Below are 25,060 nucleotides of genomic sequence, written 5' to 3' on the forward strand. Positions count from 1 at the left end.
TAAATAACGACATCTCTATTTTTGCAGATGATACAAAGTTGTGTAAGGTCATTAGGTCAGCGCAGGTTGACCTTGCTAAACAAGGGAATCTACAAAAATTAAAAGAATGGGCCAATAAATGAAAATTAGATGAAATACTGGAAAATGCAAGGTTCTACATTTTGGAAGTAAAAATACACAGGTAATCTATCATTTAAATGGGATTAGATTTAGCTAAACAGAGTAGGACAGGGATTTGGGAGGAGTAATAGATAACAAGTTAAAGATGGGTGCACAAAGCAAGGCAGTATCTTGTTCACTGTCTTTGATGGAGCGCTGGAAAAAGCAGCTATGAAAACAGGGGAGTGGGGATGGTGCAGTTGGCTATCTTGTGCCGGGGAAGGAGTTAAAGAGACAGTCTAGTCCAAAATAAACTTTCATGATTCAGATAGGGCATGCAATTTTAACCCCTTAATGACCACCGCACTTTTACATTTTCTGTCCGTTTGGGACCAGGGCTATTTTTACATTTCTGCTGTGTTTGTGTTTAGCTGTAATTTTCCTCTTACTCGTTTACTGTACCCACACATATTATATACCGTTTTTCTCGCCATTAAATGGGCTTTCTAAAGATACCATTATTTTCATCATATCTTATAATTTACTATAAAAAAATTATAAAATATGAGGAAAAAATGGAAAAAAACACACTTTTTCTAACTTTGACCCTCAAAATCTGTTACACATCTACAACCACCAAAAAACACTCATGCTAAATAGTTTCTAAATTTTGTCCTGAGTTTAGAAATACCCAATGTTTACATGTTCTTTGCTTTTTTTGCAAGTTATAGGGAAATAAATACAAGTAGCACTTTGCTATTTCCAAACCACTTTTTTTCAAAATTAGCGCTAGTTACATTGGAACACTAATATCTTTCAGGAATCCCTGAATATCCCTTGACATGTATATATATTTTTTTAGAAGACATCCCAAAGTATTGATCTAGGCCCATTTTGGTATATTTCATGCCACCATTTCACCGCCAAATGCGATCAAATAAAAAAGAAACGTTACATTTTTCCAAATTTTAAGTTTCTCACTGAAATCATTTACAAACATTTTGTGCAATTATGGCACAAATGGTTGTAAATGCTTCTCTGGGATCTCCTTTGTTCAGGAATAGCAGACATATATGGCTTTGGCATTGCTTTTTGGTAATTAGAAGGCCTCTAAATGCCGCTGCGCACCACACGTGTATTATGCTCAGCAGTGCAGGGGTTAATTAGGGAGCTTGTATGGTTAATTTTAGCTTTAGTGTAGTGTAGTAGACAACCCAAAGTATTGATCTAGGCCCAATTTGGTATATTTAATTTCACCGCCAAATGCGATCAAATAAAAAAAAATCACTTTTTCACAAACTTTAGGTTTCACACACTGAAATTACCTACAAACAGCTTGTGCAATTATGGCACAAATGGTTGTAAATGCTTCTCTGGGATCCCCTTTGTTCAGAAATAGCAGACATATATGGCTTTGGTGTTGCTTTTTGGTAATTAGAAGGCCGCTAAATGTCACTGTGCACAACACGTGAATTATGCCCAGCAGTGAAGGAGTTAATTAGGTAGCTTGTAGGGAGCTTGCAGGGTTAATTTTAGCTTTAGTGTAGAGATCAGCTTCCCACCTGACACATTAGACCCACTGATCCCTCCCAAAGAGCTCTCTTCCCTCCCCCACCCCACAATTGTCCCCGCCATCTTAAGTACTGCCAGTACTAAAATAAAAGGTATATATTTTTTTTTAATCTTTTTTTAGCATGTTTACATATGCTGCTGTGTAGGATCCCCCCTTAGCCCCCAACCTCCCTGATCCCCCCCCAAAACAGCTCTCTAATCCTCCCCCTCTGCCTTACTGGGGGCCATCTTGGGTACTGGCAGCTGTCCAGTACCCAGTTTGCACATAAAAACAGAATTTATGCTTACCTGATAAATTACTTTCTCCAACGGTGTGTCTGGTCCACGGCGTCATCCTTACTTGTGGGATATTCTCTTCCCCAACAGGAAATGGCAAAGAGTCCCAGCAAAGCTGGTCACATGATCCCTCCTAGGCTCCGCCCACCCCAGTCATTCGACCGACGGACAGGAGGAAATATATATAGGAGAAACCATATGATACCGTGGTGACTGTAGTTAGAGAAAATAATTCATCAGACCTGATTAAAAAACCAGGGCGGGCCGTGGACCGGACACACCGTTGGAGAAAGTAATTTATCAGGTAAGCATAAATTCTGTTTTCTCCAACATTGGTGTGTCCGGTCCACGGCGTCATCCTTACTTGTGGGAACCAATACCAAAGCTTTAGGACACGGATGAAGGGAGGGAGCAAATCAGTCACCTAAACGGAAGGCACCACAGCTTGCAAAACCTTTATCCCAAAAATAGCCTCCGAAGAAGCAAAAGTATCAAATTTGTAAAATTTGGCAAAAGTGTGCAGTGAAGACCAAGTCGCTGCCTTACATATCTGGTCAACAGAAGCCTCGTTCTTGAAGGCCCATGTGGAAGCCACAGCCCTAGTGGAGTGAGCTGTGATTCTTTCAGGAGGCTGCCGTCCGGCAGTCTCATAAGCCAAACGGATAATGCTTTTAAGCCAAAAGGAAAGAGAGGTAGAAGTCGCTTTTTGACCTCTCCTTTTAACAGAATAAACAACAAACAAGGAAGATGTTTGTCTGAAATCTTTAGTAGCCTCTAAATAGAACTTTAGAGCACGGACAACGTCCAAATTGTGTAACAAACGTTCCTTCTTTGAAACTGGATTCGGACACAAAGAAGGTACAACTATCTCCTGGTTAATATTTTTGTTAGAAACAACTTTAGGAAGAAAACCAGGCTTAGTACGCAAAACCACCTTATCTGCATGGAACACCAGATAAGGAGGAGAACACTGCAGAGCAGATAACTCTGAAACTCTTCTAGCAGAAGAAATTGCAACCAAAAACAAAACTTTCCAAGATAGTAACTTAATATCTACGGAATGTAAGGGTTCAAACGGGACCCCTTGAAGAACTGAAAGAACTAGATTTAGACTCCAGGGAGGAGTCAAAGGTCTGTAAACAGGCTTGATCCTAACCAGAGCCTGAACAAATGCTTGAACATCTGGCACAGCTGCCAGTCTTTTGTGTAGTAAGACAGATAAAGCAGAGATCTGTCCCTTTAGAGAACTTGCAGATAAACCTTTCTCCAAACCTTCTTGAAGAAAGGAGAGAATCTTAGGAATTTTTATCTTATTCCATGGGAATCCTTTGGATTCACACCAACAGATATATTTTTTCCATATTTTATCGTAAATTTTTCTAGTTACAGGTTTTCTGGCCTGAACCAGAGTATCTATCACCGAATCTGAAAACCCACGCTTTGATAGAATCAAGCGTTCAATCTCCAAGCCGTCAGTTGGAGGGAGACCAGATTTGGGTGTTCGAATGGACCTTGAACAAGAAGGTCCTGTCTCAAAGGTAGCTTCCATGGTGGAGCCGATGACATATTCACCAGGTCTGCATACCAAGTCCTGCGTGGCCACGCAGGAGCTATCAAGATCACCGAGGCCCTCTCCTGATTGATCCTGGCTACCAGCCTGGGAATGAGAGGAAACGGTGGGAATACGTAAGCTAGGTTGAAAGTCCAAGGTGCTACTAGTGCATCTACTAGAGTCGCCTTGGGATCCCGAGATCTGGACCCGTAGCAAGGAACCTTGAAGTTCTGACGAGACGCCATCAGATCCATGTCTGGAATGCCCCATAATTGAGTTATTTGGGCAAAGATTTCCGGATGGAGTTCCCACTCCCCCGGATGAAATGTCTGACGACTCAGAAAATCCGCTTCCCAATTTTCCACTCCTGGGATGTGGATCGCAGACAAGTGGCAGGAGTGATCCTCCGCCCATTGAATTATTTTGGTCACTTCTTTCATTGCCAGGGAACTCTTTGTTCCCCCTTGATGATTGATATAAGCAACAGTCGTCATGTTGTCTGATTGGAACCTTATGAATTTGGCCTTTGCTAGTTGAGGCCAAGCTCTGAGAGCATTGAATATCGCTCTCAGTTCCAGAATGTTTATCGGGAGAAGAGACTCTTCCCGAGACCATAGACCCTGAGCTTTCAGGGATTCCCAGACCGCACCCCAGCCCACTAGACTGGCGTCGGTCGTGACAATGACCCACTCTGGCCTGCGGAAGCTCATTCCCTGGGACAGATGGTCCAGGGTCAGCCACCAACGGAGTGAATCTCTGGTCTTTTGATCTACTTGAATCATTGGAGACAAGTCTGTATAATCCCCATTCCACTGTTTGAGCATGCACAGTTGTAATGGTCTTAGATGAATTTGTGCAAAAGGAACTATGTCCATTGTTGCAACCATCAATCCTATTACTTCCATGCACTGCGCTATGGAAGGACGAGGAACAGAATGAAGTACTTGACAAGAGCTTAGAAGTTTTGATTTTCTGACCTCTGTCAGAAAAATCCTCATTTCTAAGGAATCTATTATTGTTCCCAAGAAGGGAACTCTTGTTGACGGGGACAGAGAACTCTTTTCTTTGTTCACCTTCCATCCGTGAGATGTGAGAAAGGCTAGAACGATGTCCGTATGAGCTTTTGCCTTTGACAGGGACGACGCTTGTATTAGAATGTCGTCCAAGTAAGGTACTACTGCAATGCCCCTTGGTCTTAGAACCGCTAGAAGGGACCCTAGCACCTTTGTGAAAATCCTTGGAGCAGTGGCTAATCCGAATGGAAGAGCCACAAACTGGTAATGTTTGTCCAGAAAAGCGAATCTGATGATGTTCCTTGTGGATAGGGATATGTAGGTACGCATCCTTTAGATCCACGGTAGTCATAAATTGACCTTCCTGGATGGTGGGTAGAATCGTTCGAATAGTTTCCATTTTGAACGATGGTACCCTGAGAAATTTGTTTAGGATCTTCAAATCCAGAATTGGTCTGAACGTTCCCTCTTTTTTGGGAACTACGAACAGATTGGAATAAAATCCCATTCCTTGTTCCTTTATTGGAACTGGGTGTATCACTCCCATCTTTAACAGGTCTTCTACACAATGTAAGAATGCCTGTCTCTTTATTTGGTTTGAGGATAAGTGAGACTTGTGGAACCTTCCCCTTGGGGGTAGTTCCTTGAATTCCAGGAGATAACCTTGAGAAACTATTTCTAGCGCCCAAGGATCCTGAACATCTCTTGCCCAAGCCTGAGCAAAGAGAGAGAGTCTGCCCCCCACCAGATCCGGTCCCGGATCGGGGGCTACTCCTTCATGCTGTTTTGTTAGCAGTGGCAGGCTTCTTGGCCTGCTTACCCTTGTTCCAGCCTTGCATTGGTTTCCAGGCTGGTTTGGGTTGTGAGGCATTACCCTCTTGCTTAGAGGATGCAGAATTAGAGGCTGGTCCATTTCTGCGAAAGGGACGAAAATTAGGCTTATTTTTAGCCTTAAAAGACCTATCCTGTGGAAGGGCGTGGCCCTTTCCCCCAGTGATGTCTGAAATAATCTCTTTCAAATCAGGTCCAAATAAAGTTTTACCTTTGAAAGGAATGTTAAGCAATTTTGTCTTGGATGACACATCCGCTGACCAAGACTTTAGCCAAAGCGCTCTGCGCGCCACGATAGCAAACCCTGAATTTTTCGCCGCTAATTTTGCTAATTGCAAAGCGGCATCTAAAATAAAAGAGTTAGCCAATTTAAGTGCGTGAACTCTGTCCATAACCTCCTCATATGGAGTTTCTCTACTGAGCGACTTTTCTAGTTCCTCGAACCAGAACCACGCTGCCGTAGTGACAGGAACAATGCATGAAATTGGTTGTAGAAGGTAGCCTTGCTGTACAAAAATCTTTTTAAGCAAACCCTCCAATTTTTTATCCATAGGATCTTTGAAAGCACAACTATCTTCGATAGGAATAGTAGTGCGTTTGTTTAGAGTAGAAACTGCCCCCTCGACCTTGGGGACTGTCTGCCATAAGTCCTTTCTGGGGTCGACCATAGGAAATAATTTCTTAAATATAGGGGGAGGAACAAAAGGTATGCCGGGCTTTTCCCACTCTTTATTTACTATGTCCGCCACCCGCTTGGGTATAGGAAAAGCGTCGGGGGGCACCGGAACCTCTAGGAACCTGTCCATCTTGCATAATTTCTCTGGAATGACCAAATTGTCACAATCATCCAGAGTAGATAATACCTCCTTAAGCAGTGCGCGGAGATGTTCTAATTTAAATTTAAATGTCACAACATCAGGTTCAGCTTGATGAGAAATTTTTCCTGAATCTGAAATTTCTCCCTCAGACAAAACCTCCCTCATGGCCCCTTCAGATTGGTGTGAGGGTATGACAGAACAATTATCATCAGCGTCCTCTTGCTCTTCAGTGTTTAAAACAGAGCAATCGCGCTTTCTCTGATAAGTAGGCATTTTGGATAAAAGATTTGCTATGGAGTTATCCATTACAGCCGTTAATTGTTGCATGGTAATAAGTATTGGCGCACTAGATGTACTAGGGGCCTCCTGCATGGGCAAAACTGGTGTAGACACAGTAGGAGATGATGTAGTATCATGTTTACTCCCCTCATTTGAGGAATCATCTTGAGCAATATCATTATTTGTGGCAGTACTGTCCTTACTTTGTTTGGACGCTATGGCATAATTATCACATAAATTTAAATGGGGAGACACACTGGCTTTCATACATATAGAACATAGCTTATCCGAAGGTACAGACATGTTAAACAGGCTTAAACTTGTCAACAAAGCACAAAAAACGTTTTAAAATAAAACCGTTACTGTCACTTTAAATTTCAAACAGAAAACACTTTATTACTGAATATGTGAAAAAGTATGAAGGAATTGTTCAAAAATTACCAAATTTTCACCACAGTGTCTTAAAGCCTTAAAAGTATTGCACACCAAATTTCAGAGCTTTAACCCTTAAAATAACGGAACTGGAGCCGTTTTTCAATTTAACCCCTATACAGTCCCAGATACAGTCTTTGCTAAGACCCAACCAAGCCCTGAGGGGAATACAATACCAAATGACGCCTTCTAAAAGCTTTTTCAGAGATTCTTAGATCCTCACACATGCATCTGCATGCCCTGCTCTCAAAAAACAACTGCGCATTAATGGCGCGAAAATGAGGCTCAGTCTATGACTAGAAAGGCCCCCTGACTGAAAAAGGTGTCCAATACAGTGCCTGCCGTTTTATAAACGTTCCCCAAGATTATAAATGTCAATTGTTAGCCTGAATTTGAATAATATGCACAAATAAAGCAATCGATTTAGCCCATCAAAATGTCTACCAGTTTTTTAGCCCATAATAAGCCCTTTATTCTGTTTGTTTTTGACTAAGAAAATGGCTTACCGGTCCCCATGAGGGGAAATGACAGCCTTCCAGCATTACATAGTCTTGTTAGAAATATGGCTAGTCATACCTTAAGCAGAAAAGTCTGCTAACTGTTTCCCCCAACTGAAGTTACTTCATCTCAACAGTCCTATGTGGAAACAGCAATCGATTTTAGTTACTGTCTGCTAAAATCATCTTCCTCTTACAAACAGAAATCTTCTTCCTTTTCTGTTTCAGAGTAAATAGTACATACCAGCACTATTTTAAAATAACAAACACTTGATAGAAGAATAAAAACTACATTTAAACACCAAAAAACTCTTAACCATCTCCGTGGAGATGTTGCCTGTGCAACGGCAAAGAGAATGACTGGGGTGGGCGGAGCCTAGGAGGGATCATGTGACCAGCTTTGCTGGGACTCTTTGCCATTTCCTGTTGGGGAAGAGAATATCCCACAAGTAAGGATGACGCCGTGGACCGGACACACCAATGTTGGAGAAAAGGGTTTTATTTTTTTATTTTTTCGTTTTTTCTGTAGTGTAGCTTCTCCCCCCAAGACCAATCCCACACCCTTCCCAGATCCCTTAAATTACTTTTTATAGGGATTGTATTCCCCCTTTCTCCCACTTATAAAAAAAAAAAATCTGTAGTGTAGCGTTTCCCACCTGCTCCCTCCCCGTGCACGCGCCCATCCGCCGCCTCCAGTGCACGTGTGCGCGCCCCCAGCAATCCCACCCCTGATCCTGCCCCCCTCTCTGACTTAGAAGTCATCGATGGCCGCCCACCCGCCTCCCACTTCAGCTCCCACCCACCAACGAATGCGGCCATCAATGTCTGGTACAGAGAGGGCCACAGAGTGTCTCTCTCTGCAACGGAGGGGTAAAAATTGTTATTGCAGGATGCCTCGATATCGAGGCATTCTGCAATAACCGGAAAGCAGCTGGAAGTGATCAGGATCGCTTCCAGCTGCTTTCCAGACCGAGGACGTGCAGGGTACGTCCTTGGTCGTTAAGTGACTTTTTTTAGAGGATGTACCCTGCACGTCCTCGGTCGTTAAGGGGTTAAACAATTTTCCAATTTACTTTTATCACCAATTTTGCTTTTTTATCTTGATATTCTAAGTTGAAAGCTAAACCTAGGAGGTTCATATGATAATTTCTAAGCCCTTGAAGACCACCTCTTCTCTTAGGGTATTTTGAAAGTTTTTCACCACTAGAGGGTGTTAGTTCACGTGTTTCATATCAATAACACTGTGCTCTGATTGGCTAAAATGGATGTCAGTCAAAAGAACTGAAATAAGGGGGCAGTTTGCAGAGGCTTAGATACAAGGTAATCACAGTGGTAAAAAGTATATTAATATAACTGTGTTGGTTGTGCAAAACTAGGGAATGGGTAATAAAGGGATTATCTATCTTTTTAAACAATAAAAATTATTTTATTTTCTTGCCGCCGGAGGGCTTAGGGTGCCGTTGCTGCTTTTTCACTCAGTGCTTTAGGGTAAGGACCCTATACAAGAGCAGGGAGGAAATATGAGTTGACATATGCTTCGCTAAACATTTGTTATCTTTCTTGAGGAATGACAGTTTTAGCAGAGTAGAGCGTTTTACTGGGCTTCCTCATGGCGGTGAGTTTCCTTAGCACTCTTCTCTCCACCAGAATACAACAGAAGCACTAGAGAGAGACTGGGATCAGTATAGTTAATGTATGCCTGTGTGTTAATGGCGGCAGTTTTTTCCGCCTCTCTGCCTTAGATTTGTGTCTTTACTGCTAATATATGAATAGTTTACACATTGACTCTGTCTTACAATCTAATTGGTCCATTGCACCTGCATATTAATGTATATAGTGGTTTGTTTACAGACCTTATTTACTTGATTATGTTAAATTACTGTAACTAAATGGACAAATTCGCTCGTTTACGGGCATGCAGTAAATAACCAGCCATTACGAGTGGTTGGTTAATGCTACAGTGAGCTTGTGGTGCCAATTTGTTCCCCAATTGCCCCTAAAATAAAGTCTAGTGTTGCTTTAAAAAATAAAAAAATAGTTGCATTTTTTTTAATAAATATAACTGCATGTAGCAGTTTTAAGGGGTTAAAGTGTGCAAATGTGGGGTGTCAGAAAAAAATGGCACTGAAAAGTGCCTTTATATTGCAGTCTATGGGGACATGTTATTACTATAAATATATATGTATATGCTTATATACATATATATGTATGTGTTAATATGTGTATATAAACACATAAATATATATGTATATATATTCATATACATATATATTTACACTTGCTGCCGTGCCTATTGGCATGAGAACGAGGTTCCCATTGGAACCTATGGAAGCACCTGGGCGCACAAATCTTCCATTCAATGAGATGGCTGCGTTCGCATTGCGCTCACTTTTAATACCAATGAACAATTGTGTGCGCTGGTATTATGAGTGGAGCACAAATATTGAACTCATGGAAGCTCAATTTTGTGCTCCATTCGTATTCTAGCCCTAAATGTCTTTGGTGTCTTGGCTGTTACCAATTTTTTAGTTACTGTCTATTTTTATTGTATTGTATTGTATTAAGTTGTTTCAAAGAATGTCGCCACTTTCAGGAGTTATTATACATGCATAGTTGCTTTAAAAATCAAAGAACAAATCCTACCACACCCGGTGTCCCATCCAGGTACTGACCGGGCCTAACCCTGCTTAATTTCCGAGGTCAGGTTCATTCGGAGTAGTGTGGCAGTAGACATATGGTGCTTGTACCCATCGTGAATTGAGCTTGCTCATGCCTTCATTCACAGCTCTGTAAACAATGGAATAGCTAAAACGGGGTTAAAATTTTGACCGTAAATGAATAAATAAATAATGCCTGTACAGGCCCAGAATAGCTCGCTGACCCATGACAAGAAGTATACACGTATAAGGTTACTTGCCTCTCTGTCTGCCTGTCTGCCTTTATAAAAAGATAATTATCTTTATTCCAAATTGACTTGTGTTTTTTTAGGAATTGTAAGGTACAGTTGTTTCAATGCATATTGCCGCTATCAGGAGAATATAGGCATGCTTAGTTGCTTTAAAAAATCAAAGAAAAAAGCCTACCGCACTCGGTGTTCCCAGGCAGTCTCCCATTCAGGTACTGACCAGGCCTGACCCTGCTTAACTTCCAAAATCAGACAGGATCGGGTGCATTCAGAGTAGTGTGGCAGTAGGCATTTGCAGCTTGTACTCTGTAAATGAATAAATAAATAATGACACAATAACTCTCTGACCCATGACAAAAAGTATACACGGATAAGGTTACCTGCCTCTCTGTCTGTCTGTCTTGACAAAAGATAATTATCTTTATTCCAAATAGACGTGTTTTTTTTTAGGAATTGCAAGTTGTTTCAATGAATGTGCCACTTTCAGGAGATATTACGCATGCATAGTTGCTTTAAAAAATCAAAGAAAAAATCTTAGAACACATATGCACACACAACCCCAAATCATGGCACACACACACAGACTCAAAAGGGGCAGCTCATAGCTGTAAATGGATGCCATAAGCTCTCATTAAGGCTGTGCATGAATGCCTTGAGTAGGGTTGCCACCTCGACAATGTTTTGCTGAACACTTATGTGCTAAACATGCTGCAGGGTATGCAGGGAGTAACATGAATAGTGCTGTCCAGGGTTACTATGTGCTATCCAGGGGTGCAATTCGTGGTCCCCTTTGCCCACCTGCAGCATGTATAACTCATATATGTCTAGGAAAACATGCCTGAGGTGGCAACCCTAGCCATGAGACATCTCTTAAAGGGTTTGCGTACCATGAAGCATACCTTTAAGGCTGTGGGTGAAAACTGTGAGCGGTCCCTTTAAGGCTGTGTGTTTTTGTGCTGTTTTTTTGTCTCTATAAGACATTGTTTTTTTTGTGTTGTAGTTATTCAATGTAAGTGTCATGAGATGCAGAACATATGCAGGACACAGCAATGATGGTATAACTCTATTTTATTACAGAGCACAGAAACATACATCTAGTCAGGTTGATTTCACTAACTAACTGCGACACAGACTACCGGACCTAAGCCCCGCCCCCAAACTCGTGACATCACTTCCTGCTCTCATCACATCTTCCCCCTTTTCAAATGGCGAAGCATACATTTAAATATAACAAATAACAAGGTATACAAAGAGCATACAACAACATTTTTAAACAGTATATAGCAAACTGGTTACCGAAAAATAGACAACATTAATTACATCCTGACTTGGACATCGGGGTAGACTACCCTAGTCCACAGTGACCATGGGATTATTCTGCCCATACTTCTGGTCACTGTTCTAGCTAAAGTCAGTCCCTATATCGGGCCGGAAGTTTCACCACTCTTCCGCTTGATGTAACTTTGCATGAACTGTCCTCTGATACAGAAGGAGGTGAATAAGAGTCCGCTGGAGGCAAAGACATATCCCCGCTGTGATCTTGCTGAGGGGAAGGTACCTCTCTTAGAACAGGGGATCCCACCGGCGGTGGTACTGAGGCATCCAGTTCGAGACTCTCTGGTACAGGCTGAAGATTTCTTCGGTTACGGCGTGTAACCGTCCCTCCATCAGTAAGGACTGCATAAGACTTTGGTTCTGGAGAGTGTCCAATTACCGTAGCAGGCGTCTTCCATTTCTTCTCATCATCCAGTTTAATTCTGACACTTTGCCCCGCATTTAGTTCCTGTAAGGGCCTGACAGAATGTCTCCTGTCGTAGAAGAAACGATAGCCCTTTTGGCCTTTTCATCCCTCCTAAGGACTTCGGCCTGAGGAACAGAGCCAGACGGCTTGAAGACACCCACTGAGAGTAAAGTGGTGCGAATCTGGCGTCCTAGCATCATCTGCACCGGGCTAAACCCGGTGGCTTGAATGGGCGTTGTCCTGTATGACAAGAGGGCTAGGTACGGCTCAGATTGCTTTAAAATGAACTTTGTTGTTTGAACTGCCCTTTCAGCCATTCCGTTGGCCTGCGGGTAATGTGGACTTGACGTGGAATGTACAAAGTCATATTTCATGCTGAAAGCACTGAACTCTGTAGAAGCGAACTGCATGCCATTATCACTCACCAGCTCCATCGGAATGCCCCACCAGGTGAACAAGCTCTTCAGACGAATGATAACGGCTTGACTTGTGATATCATTCAAGGGTGCAATTTCCAAATACCTGGAATAGTAGTTGATCACAACAAGGAACTTTCCCGTGCAGTTCACACAAATCAGCAGCTATTTTCTGCCACGGCCCCGCAGGCAGTGGAGTAGAAATCAAGGGCTCCCTTCTCTGAGTAGGCCGGCGTTCCCGGCAAAAGGCACATTTAGACACGTGATCTGCAATGTCGGAGCTGATCCCAGGCCACCACACAGCTGTAGCCGCCCTTTCTCTGCACTTGTAATGCCTGTGGTCATCATGAATCCTGTTTAACATCTCCTTCCTCATGCTGACAGGAATAACGATGCGGTCTTGGAACAGCACCAACCCCTCCAGCTCTGTGAGCTGCGACCTCTCTGACTGGTAAGAACATAAAGACATCCAGGCTGCCCGACTCTCGGGCCAGCCTTATTTTATGTACTTTATAACCTCTTGCAGATCTGTGTCCAAATATGTCTCTTTCTTTATGTCCTCCAGTTTCCTTGAAGAAATGCACTTTGAGGCCAGAACCGAATCAACATACACTTTCACATCAGATTCGGTTAAGGATTCTTCAGCAGCAGCCAGCAGGAGCCTGGATAGTGTATCTGCCACAACCAGTTGTGTCCCCGGCACATGCACTGCCTGAACATTGAACCTGAGTAGTCTCATTAAAAGTCTCTGGCATCTTAAGGGTGTTTTGTCGATATCGTAGGAGTTGATTAGAGGGACTAGCGGTTTATGGTCAGTCTCCAGACTAAATTTCTCTAAACCCACTAGATAACGCTGAAAGCGCTCACAAGCCCAAACTGCAGCCAGGCACTCTTTCTCAATTTGAGCGTATTTTGACTCAGCAGCCGTCAGTGTGCGGGAACAGTAGGTGATGGGCTGTAGTTTATTTTCATTTAACTTCAGGAGAGCAGCCCCCAACCCATAACTGCTTGCATCAGCACTAGCCACAGTCTTTTTAGAAGGGTTGTCGAACCCCAGCACTGGGGCAGACCCCAGCAGGGACTTGACCTGCATAAAAGATTTTTCTTGTGAAGGTCCCCAGACCCAGGCAATGTCTTTCTTTAGCAACTCTGTGATAGGGTGTAGAACTGTTGATAAATCTGGAAGAAACTTGCCCACATAATTTACAAGGCCCAATATCTGTCTCAGCTCATGTACATCAGAAGGACTTTTCATCTGTTCAATAGCACAAATTTTCTCGGGGTCTGGCTTGATGCCATCCCCATTGATGATATGCCCAAAGTAACATAACTCAGTTTTCCTAAAATGACATTTTTCTTTATTTAACTTCAGCCCAGACTCTTTGATAGCCTGCAGCACACAGCTTAAACGCTGATCATGCTCCTTCGCTGTAGACCCATACACTAGAATGTCATCCATGACGACTGCCGTGCCCACGTGGTCACTCAGGAGAGAACTCATTTCCCTTTGAAAGATTTCAGGAGCAGAAGATATCCCAAAGGGGAGTCTGCAGAAGCAAAACCGACCTACCGGTGTGATAAAGGTAGTCAGTTTGCGGCACTTTGGATCCAAGGGGATCTGCCAAAAGCCGCTAGAAGCGTCCAATGTAGAAAAGAACTTCACCCCAGCCAACTTTGGAGCTATATCTTCTAATGTCGGCAGCACAAATCTCTCTCTCTTCACTGCCTCATTCAACCTTTTCACGTCCACACAGATGCGCACCTTTCCGTTTTTCTTTGCAACAGGAACAATGGGGGCACACCAATCAGTCGCTTCAACAACCTCTTCAATAACCCCCATAGACTTCATGCGCATAAGCTCCTTCTCCACTTGAGGCATGAGCGGGAACTGAATTCTACGGGGAGTAGAAATACTGTATGGGACTGCGTCACTTTTAAGTGCTATACGGACTGGCTTGCAATTCAGTAGGCCCAATTCGCCAAACATATCTTCGGAGATCTCATTCACTCTGGCCACGAGGCCCAAGTCACAGGCTGCTTTTCTGCTCAATAAATTGCTAACACACTGACCTCGAATCACATGCACCCACATGGTGAATTTCCTTTGCTTGTACTCACAGCTGGCAAGAAAATTCCCCGCACAATCAATGCGGCCACCAGGACTATGGACATTTGTAGTAACCTTCGCCAGCTGGGGCTGTCGAGGCAGTTTCATAAATGCAGCGAGAGACATTACAGTGATATCTGCTCCTGTGTCAATCTTAAAATCAACTTTGGCTCCCATTACAGTAAAAGTAACCTTCCAATCTTCCTCTGAGCTTGGCCGTTCCACAACAGACCCCACAAAAGACACTTCCTGACCCTACTGGTCACTGTCCACCTGCATCTCCTTAATGTATTCAGTTTTACACACCACTTCAAAATGGCCCATTCTGTTACATTTTCTGCATCTTTTATCTCTGGCCAGGCATATAACACTCTGATCATGGGCACGGTAGCACCGTGTGCATCGGGCATGCTGCGCCTATCCACTTCTAGGTCTATCCGTTATTTTAGATCTACCGCTCACACTGTGCCTTTAACTAGCAGTTTTCCTGGACTGTTGCACTTCATCCACAATACTCTCAGACCTCAGATCAGCACTTTGCTTTTTCACCAGTTCACTCTGGCGGGCAATCCTAATAGCCCCATCTAATGTTAAATCAGGCTCTAACTGCAGCTTCAGTGAGACTTCAGCATCTGCAATTCCAATAACTATTCTGTCTCTGATTTGCTCTTCTTTAGCAACACCAAACTCACAGAATTCAGCTAGTTCATACAGGCTGCATACAAATGACTCCACAGATTCTCCCACACGCTGATTACGTTTGTGAAAACAAGCTCTCTCATGAATCACATTTCTTTTGGGCACAAAGTGGGCACTGGGTTTATCCATAACTATATCAAAGTTAAATTCTTCCCCTTCTTGGAAAATAAAAGCATTGAACACTGGCTCCACATCCTTCCCCATAGAGTATAAAAGAGAATTAACTTGTACTTCACCACTCTCCTTGTTCAGTTTAGAAGCGATCCTGAAGCGCTGAAACCGCTGACGCCATGTGGGCCAAGCTGCAGGCTGAGAGAAGTCAAAAGGCTCAGGTGGGGTAAACTTTGACATCGTCATCGATCAGGAACAGAAGCGTAGGCCAGAACTTCTGACACCAAGTCATGAGATGCAGGACATATGTGTTTTATCTTAGTTTATATAAGGAGATCAAGCACAGGTCTTCATAACTGTAAACTTTATTAAGAATGCTATACACACACACACACTATGCAAGAGGCACTTCCTGACTCTACCATTGTGCACATAACAACAGGTTGATATGGTTCATACCAACTGATAATCTCAATATCACACATTTCCCTTTTTCTTTTCTTTTTAAACAACAGAAAACTTAAAGTACATTTTTTTTTTTAACTGTAGTCTATGTGAAAAAAACTTCAGTCCCTTTTAACATTGTTCAATTAGACGATTAGGTTTTTTGATATATCGACCTGACCTTGTTTGCATTGCATCACTGGCAGGCAAGTCAGTCGAGCTTTGCAAAGTTTCTCTGGCATCTTCATTCTCCAGCTGCAATGGAGTGTTCATTGTATCCTCACAGGTTTCCTTCACTGCCGAATTGTTGTGAACAGATGGAATAGCCATCAAATGTCTAAGATTCCTACGTAAACATTGCCCATCATTGGTTTGAGCTACATACGATCTTGGAGAATATTGCTGGATAACTGTCCCTTCAGTATTCCAGCTGTTTGAACCTTGTACTCGCACAGGAGTTTGTACCTGAAGATTCTCCAAAGGCTTTGCAGCTCGTCATAGTATTCATTCCTTTTTTCTCTGAGTTTCAATTTGGTTTCTATTACATGTTTTTTGGGAACCTTTTAAAAGTTTTCACAACTGGTACTCGTGTGACCAGCTGTCTGCCAAACAATAATTCTGCCGGTGACTTCCCACATTTTAAAGGAGTAGCTCTATAGCTAAGAAGAGCCAGACATGCATCCTCGTCTGCATCTGTTGCTTTACGAAGTATGTTTTTCACTATTTTTACTCCAGCTTCTGCTTATCCATTTGCTTGTGGATATCCCGGGCTGGATGTTCGATGTTCAAATTCATAGGTACTGGCAAAAACCCTAAACTCTCTACAATTGAATTGAGGACCATTGTCTGATATTATTACTCTTGGAATGCCATGTCTCCCCAAAATTGCTTTTACTTTTTTGATCACTGTACATGCTGACTCATCTTCCAATAATGCGGGTAATTAGAGAAGTATTCCATTACTAAGATATAATGCTGATTTTTGAAAACAAACAAGTCCATTGCTAACTTTTCCCAGGGTGCCAACGGGAAGTCCGTATCCAGTATAAGCTCTTTAGGTAACTGAGGTCTGAATTTTTGGCAAGTCCGGCATTGAGTGATCATTGTCTCAATGTTTTCATTAATATTTGGCCAGTACAAAATGTCTCTAGCTCGTCTTTTTGTCTTTTCTATACCTGAATGACCTTCATGTAGTCTTTTCAGTATTTGACTTTGCAAACTCGCTGGTACAATTATCTTTTGTCCTTTCAATAGTACCCCTTTTATCAAAGAAATTTCAGAAATGTATAGTCTATACAGTGATGGCATTAGTGTCTTAGATTTGCCACTAGAAACTGCTTTCTTCACTTGACTTAAAAGAGCATCTGTTTCTGTAGCCTATTCTATTGCTGCTCACATTGCATAACTAAACGGGGCTGTCTTCAAGATCAGATTGACGTGAACAGTCACCTCTTTCTGCAACTGTAAGTCCTCACTGTTAAATGGTAAGTAAGCTTATGACAGAGCATCCGCTACCACCAACTCCTTGCCAGGTATAAAATCCAAGGTGAAGTCATACCTTTGAAGTCTCAGCAACAAACGTTGAATTCTTGGAGGTGCATCTATCAAGCCCTTTTGGTAGATGTGAATCAAAGGTTTGTGATCAGTTTCTGCTGAAAATACTCTTCCATACAAATAAACATGAAATTTTTCACATCCGTAAACTAGTCCCAGTGTTTCCTTTTCAATTTGAGCATATGATTTTTCAGTATCTGTCAATGCCCTAGATGCATAAGACACAGGCATCCATCCCGAGCCTTGATTTTGAAATAGAACTGCTCCCAATCCATTTTGTGAAGCATCAGTTGACAACTTTGTTTTTGCTGTTGGATCAAAGAATTGCAGAGTTGGTGCAGTAGTAAGCATGTCCTTCAAAAACTTCCATTCTTTCTGGTGATTCTCTGACCATTCCCAGGCATAGTTTTTCTGAGTAGTTGTCACATTAGTACAGTTTTGTCTGGTAAATTAGGTACGAACTTGCCAAGGTAATTCATCATTCCTAGTAAGCGTTGTATATCTTGCTTATTTTCTGGCTGTGGCATTTCTGTAATTGCCTTAATCTTTTTCATGTCTGGTAAAACACCACCTCCCGTGAGTTGTTCTCCAAAATATTGAATTGAAGTTTTTCTGAATTGACACTTTGTCTTATTGAACTTCAAATTATTCTCCTTAGCAACATCTAAGACCATCTTTAGCCTTTCATCATGTTCTTGCTTGGTTTTACCCCAGATCAGAATATCATCAATGAATACGGTTGTGCCTGGTATTCGTTCAAGAAGTTGCTGCATGGTACTATGAAACACTTCTGGTGCTGAACACAAGCCGAAGGGCAATCGTTTGTAACAGTACCTCCCATAAGGAGTATTAAAAGTGCAGAGTTTCATGCTTTCCTCCTCCAGTGGAATTTGCCAAAATCCTGAGGATGCATCCAGTTTACTGAATACAGTTGCTCCACTTAGCTCCCCAAGCAATTCTGGTTTTGTTGGTAAATGGAAGTGTTCTCTTAAGATGCTTTTATTCAGTTCCTTGGGATCAATACAGATTCTGAGACCCCCATTCGGTTTTTCCACCAACACCATAGAATGAACCCATTCAGTAGGTGTCTTGATTTTCTTTATAATACCTTTATCCTCCATCCTGGCAAGTTCCCGTTTAAGACGATCCCTTAGAGCAACTGGAACATTTTGCATGGCATGCACTACTGGACGAGAACCTTCTTTTAGTTGTATTTTATGTTGCATTGGAAGACATCCAATTCCTTCAAATACTGCAGCATAGTCTGTTAATAAATGTTATATGTCCTCTTCTTTATTAGTTCCATCAATGGCATTTACTCTTTTAATCAGTCCTAAAGTTTCACACATTTGAAGACCCAGTAGAGCTGGTTTGTTTCCTGGAACTACCAGAATGTTCATTTTATGCGTTTGATTTCCATATTCCAGGAACACACTGCACTTGTCTAGCACTGGGATAAAATCCCCATTATATGTCTTTAGTTTAACTGAGCTTTTCAGAAGTTCTGGTTTGTTCTTCAATTGGTGATACTTGCTCTCAGGCATCAAATTAGCTTGTGCACCTGTATCTACTTTGTAAGCAATATTAGTGCCATTTGTAATAGCTTCAATGACCCACTCCTTATCTGTAGCTTTGGTTAAGTCAAGTATTCCAATAAAGAATTCTTCTGATTCCTCACTTTCTGACTGGTCAACAATGTGAACCGTTTTTTTAGCTTTACACATCTTTTGAAAGTGATTCCTTTTTCCACATTTTCTGCAGATTTGCCCATAAGCCTGACATTGTCTTATGCCATGCTGCTTTCCACATCTGGTGCATAGCCAGTCTGATTCAGGCTGAGAATTTGCTGTTTGTGTGATAAAACTTTTTCCTTTCATTTTATTTTCATAATGTGGATGCACTTTGTTTTTCCCCACTGTAACTGACATTACTGGTGTTGCTGCTGTACTGTGGCAGAGTGTACGCACTTGTTCCTGTGCTGCCTCTGAACTTTGACAAATTTCTACTGCCTTTTCCAGTGTTAAATCTTTCTCTCTGAGCAAGCGTTCTTTAACCCTTATATTTCTGCAGCCCATGACTAACTGGTCTCTGATTAATGAGTTACACATTGCTCCATAATTACATGATCTACTCTTCAGTTTTAAGTTTGTTACATACTCCTTTATAGTCTCTGTTTAATTCTGCATTCTACATCTGAAAAGATACCTTTCATAGGTCTCATTGCGTCTAGTTACACAGTACTGTTCAAATTTGTCTAGAACAACCTGATAAACATCCCTTTCTTCATCTGTAAATGTGAAGGTGTTGTATACATCTATTGCTGCTGATCCTGCTACAGTCAGAAAAAGTGCAATCTTTTGTTCATCATCTTGCTCCTGAGCTCCTATAGCTCTAACATATAGCTGGAATCTTTGCTTAAACCTCTGCCATGCATCTTCCATATTACCAGTCATTTTCAATTCTGGTGGAGGATTTAACTTTTCCATCTTAATGTTCTGAATTATGCAGTATTAATCTAAAAGTCTGTAGTGCTGTTAGAATCAGTCAATTGTACAAGTTATGATGCACTTACTAGGGTTGCTACCTGTAGCACTTACTCAGTTCATGAGAAGAAGCTGTAGTCACTCTGCCAGAGCCTTGACTCTCACACTTTCAATTTGCTGCAAAGATTTCTAATGGATTCCTCAGAGTCCTTGCTTGTCAGTTCAGATGGAAGCAGGGAACTCCTTTGTGAGGAACCAAGGTTATCCAACCCTGCGCCAGTCACTTATTTGGCACAGAAAGGGTTATCAGCCCCCTTTTCTGTCACCAAAAGGTCACAATCTAGCCACACCAGGCAAGATTGTGATTCAGTTTAGTGGGTGCAAGAGTTAACCGCACTCCCTTAATCTGTACTAGACGTAAGAGAAATGCCCAACACTCCCTTTTTAATGCCACCCACAATAAACTATGAATCCTATAGCTCAAATACTGCCACAACTTAAAATTTATTAAAGGGAAAATCCTAAGGAAAAACCCAGACTTTACACATTAACTCTAGAAATACAATTTAGCAGAAAATAACCTAAATTATACAGTTCTAATATTCCAGTCTCTTTCAGTAACGTGGTTCAATTATTAGACAAAGGCCAAACTTAATAAAGGAATTATTTATTATGCCAAAAATATTATGCACAATGCATTATTAATAAAAAGTTGTTACAAATAAAATTACACACGCAAACAGTGTTTTAAAATAAAAAGGAGAAAAATAACAGACCTAATACTTCACTAGCTTATGAGTCTGCGCCCGGGGATGGCATGAAAATGATGGCTCCTTACTTCTGTACAGCAGCTCCCCTTGTAAGAATGACACTCTTATTGATAAAAAATAAGATTCTTAAAACTACTTTTCAGAGATCAGGTTGCTTAACCACACCCTCCTGGGCGGGCTAAGAATCCCCCCTGTCTTTACAACCTTCAATAGACTAATTTCTTGCCTGAATTTATACAATCTATTATCATTCCTGCTAGGTAAGAAATTTCTATATTTACATATCTAGAACCTTTTAGTTTTATTGGGAGAATCGGTTTGATATCAAATATGCCATAGGTTGTCATATTTACCTTCCTTTAAGGGTATAGCAGTTTTAACACACATATATACATAACCCATGTCCCTTTATTGACCTCCTCAGGAGATGTGCTGGGGGGCCCTGTTCTACATCATGCCCTGCTGCTGACAGCTTAGGCCATAAAAGTCTGTCCTGTTTACACTGCCAAGCATTTATGATGCTCCTGGCACTTCAAAGAAGACACAAACACAATTCTTCTTGAAAAACAAATAACTGTTTTGAGTCCAAGCTACACAAAGTTAACTCCTTAGCAGCTGAATCCTGAGATATTCGTGACATCCTTATTCTGACACCATGTTTTATCTTAGTTTATATAAGGAGATCAAGCACAGGTCTTCATAACTGTAAACTTTATTAAGAATGCTATACACACACACTATGCAAGAGGCACTTCCTGACTCTACCATTGTGCACATAACAACAGGTTGATATGGTTTATACCAACTGATAATCTTAATATCACACAATATGCAGGACACAGCAATGATGGTACAACTCTATTTTATTACAGAGCACAGAAACATACATCTAGTCAGGTTGATTTCACTAACTAACTGCGACACAGACTACCGGACCTAAGCCCTGCCCCCAAACTCGTGACATCACTTCCTGCTCTCATCACAGTAAGAATGTGTGTATTGTATGTGTTTGCCAGCCCTTTAAAGACTGAGTGCATATGGTATGATTTGTTCCTTTAAGGTTGTTGTGCTACTGTACCATTAAGACAGTGTGCATGTGATGTGACCGCTCTTTTTAAGACTGTGTGCACCGTGTGTTTGTGAATGCTGTTATTTGCCCCTTTAAGACTGTATTTGGTGAACAATAAGGCTGTGTTCACTGTGCAAGTGCATCTGTCCTTTCAAGACTGTGGGGCCAATTTATCACGGCCCAAATGGGGCAGTTTCCCCCTGTTTTTACACGAGTCTTCAGGCTCGCCGCAAACAGGAGTTAAGAAGCAGCGGTCTTAAGACCACTGCTCCTTAACTCGTCCACCATCTCTCAAGCGGCGGACAGCAATCTGCCCGATCTGCTGGGGGCTGCATTGCACAAGCAGCTCACCAGAACGGCTTGTGCAATGATAAATGCTGACAGTGTATCATGTCCGCCAGACACTTGATAAATCGGCCCCTGTGGGTTGTCTGTGTTTGTGCATAGTGTGACCTGTCCATTTAAGGCCTGTACCTTTATAATTCTGTGCATGCGGTATGAGTTGTCCCTTTAAGGGTTGTGTGTCTGTCTCTTTATGACTGTGTTCCTTTAAAGCTATCTGCACTTGGGTGCTTCATGAGTCCCAGTACTTAAAGGGTTACTAAAACAATTTTTTTCTATCATGATTCAGATAGCGCATGCAATTTTAAGCAGCTTTCTAATTTACTCCTATTATCATTGTTAATTTGTTCTCTTGCTATCTTCATTTAAAAAGCAGGAATGTAAAGCTTAGGAGCCGGACCATTTTTGGTTCAGAACCTAGGTTATGCTTGCTTATTGGTTGGCTGAATGTAGTCACCAATAAGCAAGCACTATCCAGGGTGCTAAACCTAAAATGGGCGGGCTCCTAAGCTTTACATTTCTGCTTTTTAAATAAAGACAGCAAGAGAACGAAGAAAAAATTATAACAGGAGTAAATTAGAAAGTTGCTTAAAATTGCATGCGCTATCTGAATCATGAAAGAAAACATTTGGGTTTAGTATCCCTTTAAAAGTCCCAATTGTGTAACACATGTGAAAGTGATAGTATCATAAAAGAATTTTGTCAGAGAGTGATTTTTGTTCCTGCTGCAGTAAGGCATGTTATACCTTTAAGGTAGCCTAGAAGATTTATTAGGCCTTAAAGGGACATGAAACCCAAAATGTTTCTTTCATGAATCAGAGAATAGATTTTCCAATTTACTTCTAGTATTATTTTTTCTTCATTCTCTTAGTATCCTTTGCTGAAGGAGCATCAATTCACAAGTGGGAGGGAGGGAGCTAGCTGAACACATTAAGCCAATCATAAGAGTCATTTCTGTGCATCCACCAATCAGCAGCTAGCACCCAACTTCTAAGCCTACCTAGGAGTCCTTTTCAACAAAGGATACCAAGAAAACTAAGTCAATTGCACAATAGAAGTAATTCGGAAAGAAGTTTAAAATTGTATGCTCTATCTCACTGGTTTTTAAACCTGCCCTCAGGCTTCCCTAACAGGCCACATTTTCAGGATATCTGAACTAGAGACTTTTATTGTAGGTCACAAAAATGCTTGCTACGATTACGGCCGGTATAGGCTGAAACGCGTCAGAAAGAAGCTCTTTGGGCGATTTCTACACACACACCACAATGTCCATTATTGTTGTGTAATGATGCTTCTGAAAAGAAGATTTTTGTGACCTACAATAAAAGTCTTTTAACAAGTACCCTGGTGCAGCTCATCACTTTGTTATCCTGAACTCTTTGAAACGGAGCCTGCACAGAGGTAGCTTGTATCCGCTGTCACTACGATTGATTCAGCCAGCGCCCACCACACGATTCTAATAGTTGATTGAACGGCTGTGAAGGAAGTATTCAGTGACGTCAGACGCCAAGTTACCGCGAGTGGAGCGGGACCCAGGAGGAGAGCGGATCACGAGCCGGAGGCAAAGAGAAAGGGGCTCTGCTGGATGCATACCCATTACCCTGGAGATTAAGCCAGCTCTCTTAGGACGGGCCAAACTCTGCAAGTAGCGGAAGGAAGAAACAACGGAGTCACTGTCTACAGCCAGGGGTGAGTCAATTTATCGAGACAACCACATCTTGGTATTACAAGTTTGGGTTTACATCACAATCACCAAATTGACTGGGCGTTTAAATAGGTGCTCACACAGACATTGACTGTTATCTGAACTAGAGCACAGGTGAAATACTCAGCTGATTAGTAAACCTGGTTATTTTACCTGCTCTCATCCAAGGTAATCCTGAAAACCTGTCCTGTTGGGGAGGCTTGAGGACAGGTTTGAAAACCAGTGCTCTATCTGAATCATGAAGGAAACATTTTGGGTTTCATGTCCCTTTAATGTCTGAAGAGGAGTCCAGGAGAGAGAAGCCTGGCACTAGTCGGGAGAATACAAAGACTGTGAGGTGTTCATTTAAAGGGACATGAAACCAAATATTTTTTGTTTCATAATTCAGATAGACCATAACATTTTAAACAACTTTACAATTTACTTTTATTGTCTAATTTAATTTGCTTTGTTCTCTTAGTATCCTATGTTGAAAATAATACCTATGTAGGCTCAGGAGCTGGGAGCTAGCTGCTTATTGGTAGCTACACATATATGCCTCTTGTGATTGGCTTGCATATTTGTGTTCAGCTAGCTCCTAGTAGTGCATTGTTGCTCCTTCAATAAAGGATACCAAGAGAATTAAGTATATTGATAATAGAGTTAAATTGGAGAGTTGTTTAAAATTGCATGCTGTATCTGAATCATAAAATTAAAATTGTGGGTTTCATATCCTTTTAAGGCTGCCTGCCATGGGTGTTTGTGCTTCTCTATCATTATGTTGTGTGTTTGTGTGTGTGTGTGGTGTCAGCTATCCCTTTAAAGGGTGTGAAAGAGAGTGTGCAAACTGCATGCTTGTCCTTTAAAAGATTGAGTCCATTGTGTGTGCCTGTCCCTTTATGACTTTGAGTGTGAGAGGTTGAGTCTGTTCACATATTGCATATTGTGATCTGTCCCTTTAAAGGCTGTGTTCACATATTGCATATTGTGATCTGTCCCTTTAAAGGCTGTGTGCACTGTGTGTGTGTGTGCATCTATCCCTTTAAGACTGAGTGGGCCTACTGTAATTTGTCCCTTTAAGACTATGTGCGTGGCATGAGTTAGAATTGTCTCTTAAAGGCTGTGTAGGGTGTGTGTGCATGTCCCTTTAAGGCTGTGCAGTGTGAACATTATCTTCCAGCAGGGTTTGCCTATACAGTTGCTACTGACAGGGTCAGTGTAAACAGTTACACCTGCATAACAATCTGCAGAAATGTATAAATATAAGTAAACATGTAAGTAAGCAGGATAGAGAAAGGTCTATAGGGAAAACAGGGGGGTTATCATTTTATACCCCAAAATATGGCTCACATTTTTGTTTCTGCAG

At 41.7% G+C, this 25,060-nt stretch overlaps 1 pseudogene; it reads right to left on the reverse strand.

Moving 5' to 3' along the window:
- Positions 1–10,445: 10,445 nt before the first annotated feature.
- Positions 10,446–10,564, reverse strand: LOC128650936 (uncharacterized; annotated as a pseudogene).
- Positions 10,565–25,060: the final 14,496 nt, after the last annotated feature.

This window comes from Bombina bombina, chromosome 2, assembly GCF_027579735.1.
Source record: "Bombina bombina isolate aBomBom1 chromosome 2, aBomBom1.pri, whole genome shotgun sequence".
NCBI lineage: Eukaryota > Metazoa > Chordata > Amphibia > Anura > Bombinatoridae > Bombina > Bombina bombina.